This window comes from Gossypium hirsutum, chromosome A01 (assembly GCF_007990345.1).
Source record: "Gossypium hirsutum isolate 1008001.06 chromosome A01, Gossypium_hirsutum_v2.1, whole genome shotgun sequence".
NCBI lineage: Eukaryota > Viridiplantae > Streptophyta > Magnoliopsida > Malvales > Malvaceae > Gossypium > Gossypium hirsutum.
In genome coordinates this window covers 101,599,411-101,608,840 of record NC_053424.1, presented here as the reverse complement: position 1 = coordinate 101,608,840, position 9,430 = coordinate 101,599,411, and the positions used below count along the sequence as shown (strand labels likewise).

Sequence of the window (9,430 nt, the reverse complement as noted above, 5' to 3'; positions counted from 1 at the left end):
GGGAGTGGGTTATTCGGGATGCTCTTAAAAAGATGGATATGGATCATTTTAAGATGTTGTACACTGAGACCCTTTGGTCTCAGTTGAAGAGATTGAATTGCTATATAAAGTTGTAACGAATGAAAGGATCAAAAGTGCTATTTTTTCTTTAGAGGCTCACAAAGAACCCGGGCTAAATGGATTTCAAGTTTCCTTCTTTTAAAAGAATTTGGATATGTGGAACCTGAAATTTTACAAATGGTTAATGATGTTCTCCAAAGTGGTCAATCGAACCTGCATTAGTATAATTCCTAAAGTCAAAGTCCCTGAAAGTATAAGTCAGTTGTGTCAAATAAATATTTATAATGTAATTTATAAAGTGATTTTTAAGATTTTGGTAACTCAGCTCAAAGAGATTCTTTCTAAAATTATTTCACCAAATCTGAGTTCTAGGACACCAAATTGTGGATAATATCATTCTTGTACATGAAATGCTTCATTCGATGAGGAAAAAAAAGGTAAATTAGGAATAGTGGCGTGAAAATTTGATCTAAAGAAGGCATACGGTAAGATGAACTGGGTTTTTTTCAAGATATTCTAGTTGAGATTGGATTTAATAGTTCTCTTATCTCATTCATAATGAATTGTGTTCAGTCTAGCTCATTTCAAATTTTGTGGACTACGAAAAGGATATCCATTATTGTCATATCTTTTTGTTCTACTTTTATGTATCTTTCAATATATAATTGACAAGAAATTAATGAAGCAAGTTCAACGCATACAACTTCTTCTAATTAACAAGGGGTTGGAATATGATTTCCCTTGCTAAGCTTGGTTGGAGATTAATGATTAAGGAGGATAAACTTTGGATACAATTATTGAAGGCTAAATACTATAGCAAAGACTATTTTTTAAATATATGGAAGTCTGCCAATAGCTCTTACACTTGGAGTAGTATCTTATCTGGTCAACACCTATTTTCTAAAGGGCTTAAATGAAGGGTGGGTGATAGTAAGGATATTCACTTTTGGATTGATAAATGGTTTACTAGTGCACCTCTGATTGAGAGTTGTAATCAACCTATTCCTCATAACTGATGTTATGGGACAAAAAAATGAAATAAGAAAAAGATAAGATATGATCAAAACGGTGTGCTTAGTACACAACAATATTAATGAAAACGTTGCGTTTTGTGCAATAATGGTCAAGTTTGTTGGTAACAAATTCTTGAAACCATTTTCTCTTTCTTTCTTTTATTTTTGGCAGTTTTGAAAATAGAAAGGTATGGAATGAATTAGCATGTTTTTTTTCTTTCTCTCTTCCCCTAATTTCTCTCATCTTTTTCCTTTATCTTCTTCTTCCCTTTTCTATTTTCTTCTTTTTGTTTTGATTCATAACAAAGGTATCAGAGCTTCAATCGGTTCTCATAGTTGGTGATGGGATTACTACTCGACTGCAAAAGGATGTTGGGCTTTTGTAATAGAAGGTTGCCAAGCTCCAAAGTACTCTGTCTCAATGGGATGCCAAGTTAGAGACCAAATTCAAGGAGTTTAAGGATGAGTTCAAGTGTGAGATATGGTGTGCCACCCTTACCTGATTCGAATGTCGAATTTAGGTATGGGGCGTCACAACTTAATCAGGTTCATGTACAAGATTAAAATATTATTATTTTAAATCAAATTGTATTACCTATTTATTAAAACTTAAAATAGAAACAAAATTCTTTACAATAAAAGTTTACTATCCAAATTCCAAACTCTAAGGGAACTACATAAATACAATATAGTCGCTCCTATGGCAAAGTTCTTAAAGGTATTTCCCCCCTTTTCCCATGTGCATGACACTTTACTACGGAGCTTCTTAATCCAACATGGTCTGGCTTGGTCCCCGATCGAGTTCCTCATTTCGCAAATCCCACAACTGTGAATCAAAAATCTGTGAGTACCAAAAGAACTCAGTGAGTCTCTTAATTGGAGTACTTATATTTAAGCCTCGACTCGTAAGAACTGTAAAAGAAAAGAAACTAAGTGTAGATAACTCCATACTTATGCGAAAAATTTCCTCTTAACCTGACGTGGTGGACTCTAACTTAGTTTTTATCCTATCCATTGGAAAATAAATCATTGAGTGATTTCCTTTAGAGAAATCCTATCAACCCACGATCAACCTTATCAGATTTATCAGATGTCTCATCATTTATGCGGAGTCTGCCCTTCCTTTTCTTGTATTATTTTTTCCATTTATTCCTAATATCAAAATCTTCCTTCCATCGTGTCCTTATGAGGTAATCCTACGGTCTACCATTCCAATGGCCCTTGGATACCTTCCATTTGGTAGTCATTCCAAATCTGTTTAGTCTATGGCGAACTCATTTTCTTACCCTAATTCTGAAGGACTTGTTGTCATCCCGTCCTTTGGGATACTTAGTGAGATTCCTCGTCACTTTGGTGGATTAAGCCCCACTTGGGACACATAGCAGTTGGATTGTTTCATTGTAATCCACCATATTTAAGATACCATGCTCGAAATCATGCCATGTCCATCTATTGTAAACCACTTTGGCCTTTCATACCCCGTAAATGTTAGAGCAACCATCTATTTTCATGATTTCTCTCTTATTTTAGTTCACTATGGAACTAGCCATTTGACATATACTTCTCCAATAGTTTTTCCATTGAAGAGGAATTGTTTTGACAGACATATTTGTTACTCAGTTTATCTTTCCTGGTACCACTTTCTATTAAATGGGTATTAATTAACCTCTTCTTACCAGTTCGAATACTCAGAGTATTGACAATCAATCCTCCCCGCACTTTCTAAGCGTTAACAAACTGTATATTGGAAGCGAGACTCACTATAACTATCTGAAGTTTTCCTCTAATATACAAAGCCTCCTTGAGCACTTCTTTTGTGGCTCTTAATTGTGGAACCTTAACCGCGATCTAGGATAAGTCCTTTTTCCTTACCTAATTACAAGGCATTATCATGTCTAGTTTTTGCTAGGTTGCCACCCTTATGCCCTACCAGCTTTTATGATTACTGTTTAACGGACTAATTTCCTTTCTACTTCATTTTCCTTCTTCGGCGGGTTCCTCAAAACCTACTCGTCAACACTTGTATTAATCTTCTAAACCTTTTTTCATATGCGTGAATTTCCTTAATTTTCATCCCAGTGATCTACCCCAAGTTTTATGTCCCATTGGACTATATTGATTTCCACAGTCGAGCTATGGTTTTACCCTCTTTCACCCCATGCTTACTGTCTTGGCAGAATACTCTGTGTTTACTGTCCTAGCAGACTACCCAAGGATGCCATATCGTCTTTCAACTATGGTATTAGTCATATTTACCATTCTGGTGTGTTTTCATATGGTGTCATAGTGTCTTTCAGCTATGGTCTTACTCATATTTATCGTTGAACCAATACATGATGTAACACCCCACGCTTGACCCTTCTGCCAGATTTGGGTATAAAGCATTACAAATGAACCTATACTTAGTTTGGCTAACTCAGTTACCAAATATCAGACTAAAATAAATTTAATCTAGCTAATAATTATTCTTACAGCTAATAATTATTCAAACATCATGAATTAGGGCCTAGTCGAAATAGTAGTTTCGAGACCACAAATTCAAAGTAGAAATATTTATTTTATGATTATTATAAAGTCTATGATATGTTTCTATGCTTGTGTGAAAATTCTATGAGGAAAATTCTATGAGGAAATTTTATGTGAAAAGTGCCTAATTGAACTTTAGGGACTAAATCGAATAATTTGTAAAACTTGTGTTCTAGAAGCATTTTGCATGAAATTGAATTGGATTATTAATTAGAGGTCCTTAATGAGTAATTTGACCAAGCTCTAAAAATTTTGGACAAAAATGGGCTTGGAAGGGTAAAATTTGAAAGAATAGTAAAAAGGGCATTTTGGTCATTTAGGGGTAAAATAAACTAAAAGAAAAAATTAAAAGCCAAATGTGTCCATCTTCTTCCTAAGGGCTGAAATTCTCATGAAAAAAACACCATGGCTAGGGTTTCCAAGCTTCCAAGCTCAATAGTAAGTGCTTCTGAACCTCGTTTTTAATGTTCTAAGCATTTTTGAAGTCGCGGTAGCATGATCTATCTATTTCTACCATTATTTTGAGCTAGGGTTCGATGTTTAAAAAATTTACCCATGCATGACATGTTAGTATTTTGATGTTTAATGGTAGAATATGAAAGATTGGAGTGTGTTTAACATCTTTTACTAAGTGATTTTTCATGAAAAGCCTAAAAAGGACTAAATTGAAAAAGGTGTAAAATGGGTAACTAAAAATCTATTTTAATGAGAAATTTGGGCTTCCATAAGATTTAATATGGTTTGGCTAGGCTTGGGTAACCAAGAAATTGAACACATTTCATTTTACGAGCCTAGGGACCAAAGTGGAAATATGTGAAAGTTTAGGGGTCAAAATGAAAAATTTTAAAAATATGATTTTTGGACTCATATGAATAATTTGACTAATTAGTAAGCTAAATGTGATATTATAGATCAAGGAAAACAAGATTCGGGCTTAGAATGAGGTTGAACAAGGTTATGGACTAATTCGGAATAAGTAGTTGTACTTGAACCCGAGGTAAGTTCATATGATGAAATAAGCAAGTTGTTAATGTTATTGTTGTTTATGGCTGAAATCTAAATTGGTATGTTAATTTAGTTGTGATGAATTGATTAGAATATGAAAAATTGAAATGAAATGAAAGTTTTTTACTATGATGAGTATAAATAATTAATGTAATGTTGTACCATGTGTTTAATACTTAAATTTTATTATGGAATGTTCTTTGATTATTCGATGAATATATGGTTGATTTTATGAAAGGGAAATTGGTACTATTGTAAGCCTGAATGACATATGGCCATTAAATATGACATCACGAGCAAGTATGCCATGTGCAAGTGAGAAAGAATCCCGTTTGAACCTTAGGAATAATTTAGGATACAAGTGACATGTCACTAGGAATTAAGCAATCCGAGCTCGTTGAGCGGTCCAAGTTCGTGATATGTATGAGATTCCGAACTTGTTGAGTGGTCCAAGTTCGTGAAATATGTGGCATCCAAGCTCGTTGAGTGGTTCGAGTTCATTATGGATGTGAGCATCCGAGCTTGTTGAGTGATTCGAGTTCATTGTGGATGCGAGGCTTATGACTGAGTTCCAGGCAACGATTTTAAGCATTCTACCGGTGGCTAGGTAATCCTTGAGCGGTCGGATACCTATCAGCTTTTGTGAGCAGCCCGTGTAGTTACACCTAGATCGGTTACTATTTGTGTAAGGTTCTGTGTATCCAATAGTATTCCAAGTGTTCAACGGGTATTGATATGTAATGAATGTGATGAAGTCCCAAGAAGGGCATGTTAAGAGGTATGGTTATGTGATATACTATGATGAGCACAGGTATGTATACTAAATTCATGAGTAATACTTCGATGAATGATGACTTGTGATGAGGAAGCATATGTATGTGTATATATATGATAAACAAGTGAAAAGAGTTGAATGGTGAACCATCCTTATGCCTATGATTATGAAATTTGTTGTAATGTCATGTTAACTTACATTGTGTAATTGAATAGGGGTGTTACACCTCAAGCTACCAAATATTAGTACTTCACAATTTCAGTTACTAACCAAACCAATTGTTTACAAAAAAAAAAATCCTAAATCTTTACTAAGGACTATTTGTCCTAAAATTCTAGAATCTAGGAAGGTTATCGGGATTCATTGTTTTGATCCTGAGGTGAAGCCTCTATTGGTACCCTTTTCTGCGTGCATGACTCCAACTACTTATGGTTCTCGATCTCGACATTGTCTGGCTTGGTCCCTCATCAAAGTCCTTGATCAACCTCACAAATCCTGCGAACATTACACAAACTTTGGTAAGTTCAAATGAACTTATTTAGTTCCCTTATTACAACATAATTAGACCCCATCACATAACGGAAAAAGTATAAAATAAAAGAACATAAATAAAATACTCTTTGCTTGCTCATAGCAAGTTTACTTTGTTAGGGTGGCGAACTCCACCCAATCCTTTAAGCCAATCAACTCTTTAGAGGCCTTCCCTAATTGAACTCTCGATTTGAATGAAATCCCAGCACCTCTCCACATCCGCGAGTTCTATTCTTATTTATCATCTTTTCCTCTTTCAGGCACATCGCATACAAGGTGTTCGATGACCTCGTAACAGCCCATCCGATGAAATCTCTGTATCTGGGTATTGTTTTACGTTTAGTTAGTAAAATAAGGATCGATATGAGTAATTAAAATGTTTATCTGGCTAAGTATGGAATTATGTGTATTGTACCATTGACGAACTCTTAGTTTTGGCGAGTTATGTGGTTTGGCGGACTCTTCTGTTAACCCAAATACTCTAGGTGAACTCGTTAAGTTTGCAGTCATTTATATTTGTTTATTATTTTAAGTTTGGTAAGCCTGCAAAGGACAGATAATCCATAGCAAAGATTTAGGATTTAGGGTAAATAGTCCTAAATTTATCAAACTAAATATTTAAGATTTGGCCACTTGTATGGTAAGTGTTGTAAGCTATAGCCGTGTGGAAAAGGAGTCTTACGGTCGTGTGGCTAGGTTGTGTAAATCACTAAAGCCGTGTGGGTCAACATGTAAAAATTCAAAAAAAGTCACACGACCATGCGCCCGGGCCGTGTAACAACCTGGAATAGTGAGTAAAAACTAAGTGTCTATATCTATAGTACTCACACGGGCGTATGGCCAACCCATGTGACAATCGATAACCGTGTGGAATATAAAATAACTTACCCCAGTGGTTATACATCCATGTCACCAGCCTGTATGGAGACACACGGTCGCATGCTAGGCCATGTGCAGCAAAAATGTACCTTTAGGTGCAAGTTACCAATTTTACACCTATTCAAAACATGCCAAAACACAACCTAAACCATTTCCTTAAACAACTAACAATATGCCTTAATGACACAAATGCACAACAAAAACTTTTAAACCTATTGCACATAATTTTTATACCAAATCATTGCATTATGAATACACTAATTCAACATCACCAAATGTAACATTCTTGTTTATGTTGTGATGATGAATATGAAGAATTGTTTTGTTGTTGTTCTTGTTCTAATTAAAATGGCTTAAATTAATTTGTGTTAGATTGATTGCATTCTGTCCACTTAAATTACTAAAATCATGTTTGTGTTGTTATAGGCCTTGTTAAGTTGTTTAATGAAATAAAATAAAATCATGCCTATGTTATACTTGCATTATAAAATATAAGGTAACAAATGAATTAATTATTAAACATATTGAAATTATAATTAATTGACACAATATTTAATTGGTACATGTTTAATCTTCTAATGTAGCTAAAGGTTAAATTAGCGACGGCATTAAACGGTACATTAGCCTTGCATAACTTGCAAGCTTATTGTGATTAAACTATTTCAATATAGAAACATATAGTTACCTCACTTAATCTTTTATGTGCTTATGAAGATTGATTAATTGTTGGAATTTGCACTAAAAAATGTTCAAGAGATTAGTTAATTTAGTAAGTACGTATGAACAGTAGTTAGCAAATTACCAAGTTGCCATAAAAATATTCGTAACAACATAAACATGGGTTTAGTAATTCTAAGTTAAAGAATGTAATTAATCTAACACAATTATGTCATATTGATTAAAACCATCTTTTATAATCGCACATTGAAATCTTTATTTTATTTTACCTGGTTAAATTTTAGTTTTTAATCACTTCTTCAAAATCAAAATATTTTTTATCACCAAAGTGTTTGATTTACATTTCAGAAATATTTTTCTTTCATAGTTCTTTTGCTCGACATGTACTTGTCACTTTTTTACTTGTTGCGATAGTGCACACTTGCACATTGCCATCATTCCAAGTTTTTGGTGTCATTGCTAAGGATTGTTTTAAAAGTTGTGAAATTGTTAATTTTGCATTTTAGTTTATTTTTCTGTTTAATTTTAATTCTATTATTTTTTTCTATTTTTATTTTAGGTGTTTATGAGTATTGATCCAATTATCGGTTTACTCCCCATAAATCATGAAATTGAAATAAATTTTTGACAAAAAAGAAGTCAAGCAAGTTAGAGAAGGACTGAAGATATGAACTTTGAAAATCTGAAATAAGGAAACGAAGCAAACCGTGCTCAAAATCCTATCCTTATTGCTGATGATAAGGATAGAGCTCTATGCTAGTATGCCGTACCAGTGTTTCATGAGCTTAATTCAGGTATTAGGAGACCCAAAATTGAGGCACAACAATTCAAGTTGAAACCTGTCATGTTCCAGATGCTTTAGACAATGGGTCAATTCAGTGGAATGCCTACCAAAGATCCTTACCTTCACCTAAGATTGTTTATGGTGGTGAGCGATTCTTTCAAATTAACTGCGTTACTCGAGGATGCACTGCAATTAAAGTTGTTCCCATATTCACTGAAGGACAGAACTTAAGCCTGGTTGAGCTCATTGCTAACAAATTCCATTACCATATGGAAAGAGTTAGTAAAAAGATTCCTTATGAAGTACTTCCCACTTAGCAAGAATTCTAAGTTGAGGAACGAGATCACTACTTTCCAACAGATGGATGACGAGTCTTTGTATATGGCATGTGAAAGGTTTAAAGAACTATTACAAATATGCCCTCATCATGAAATCCATCATTGCATCCAATTAGAGACATTCTATAATGATTTCAATGCTCACACGAGGATGGTAACAGATACTTCTACTAACGATGCTCTCATTTCTAAGTCTTATAACGAGGCTTATGATATCATCAACAGGATTGCTAGCAAAATTATCAATGGCTAACCAATTGAGCAACGTCAAGAAGATGAGTCACTAGAGTACATGAAGTAGACGCTCTCAATTCACTCGTGTCTTAGGTATCTTCAATATCCTCAAATATTAAAAACTTTACTACTAATGGGTTTAATAATTTTGCAACTCAGCCACCGAATCAATTTGAGACTATAACCTGTGTTTATTGTGGGGAAGGACACTTGTTCGAAGAATGTCTATCAAACCCAGAATCCGTGTACTAGATGGGTAACCAAAACCAAAACTGAGGAAGGCAAGGACTGTAATCCAATTTTTATAACCCATCTTGGCAAAACCACTCCAATTTTTCTTAGAGTAACCAAGGGGCTAGAACCAGTAACACTTGCACAACCTAAACTGACCCAACCACTTGTTTTTACCCAACAAGTTTAGAAACTAACTCAAGCTGAACCTTCCAATAGCTTAGAGAATCTATTGAAGGCATATATGGAAAAGAATGACACCACTTTAAGGAATTTGAAGAATTAAGTGGGCCAACTTTCTATTGAACCTAGGAACTGACCACAAGGTACTCTTCCTAGTGATATAGAAAATCCAAGAAATTAGGGGAAAGAGCAT

The 9,430-nt window shown here is 34.4% G+C and overlaps 1 non-coding gene across 1 annotated transcript; it reads right to left on the bottom strand.

Annotated features, from left to right (window-relative positions):
• Positions 1–8,578: 8,578 nt before the first annotated feature.
• On the bottom strand, positions 8,579–8,685 carry LOC121207765 (small nucleolar RNA R71). Its single transcript, XR_005902879.1, has one exon. It is a non-coding gene; the product is annotated as a small nucleolar RNA R71 (small nucleolar RNA).
• Positions 8,686–9,430: the final 745 nt, after the last annotated feature.